Below are 564 nucleotides of genomic sequence, written 5' to 3'. Positions count from 1 at the left end.
GCGTAGTAACCATGTACATACAGAAAAGCCATCTAAGAAAGAAACCAGTGAATGGATCTTGTGAGATAAGAAATTCCGTGAGATTAAAGGACATGATCACATGGTATAGTGTGTCCATGTTCCCTCTAAATAACGTTCAAGTATAGCTTGATTACACAAGGATACTCACAAGGACCAAGAAACAATTTATAAAGAGATATGCTCCTATATGGTGGATGCTACTACAGGAAATCAAGTTTAATTTTGTTTGGATATTTACTAAAGAAATAATGGTGTAGTAAGCAGCAAATGGATCACTGGATAAAGGTATCAACGTACCATAGAAATATCAGAAAGAAATTCTCATAGAACAAGCTTTGTTCCTAAGTTGTTTATGGATTGTAATATACAGCAGCTGTAAGTAATATGAAAGACTAAGTATTTACTTAGTACAGTCAGTCCATACAGAAAATATTATAATTCCTTGTGATCATAATAAAAACCAACTGAGAGAAAAATGTTTAATGCTCAAAGGTTTAATGATACAAGTTATCGATTGATTAAACAGGCTATGTTTTACATATG

Source organism: Brassica oleracea, chromosome C2 (assembly GCF_000695525.1).
Source record: "Brassica oleracea var. oleracea cultivar TO1000 chromosome C2, BOL, whole genome shotgun sequence".
Classification (NCBI taxonomy): Eukaryota; Viridiplantae; Streptophyta; class Magnoliopsida; order Brassicales; family Brassicaceae; genus Brassica; species Brassica oleracea.
Note: the sequence above shows the minus strand (reverse complement) of the source record.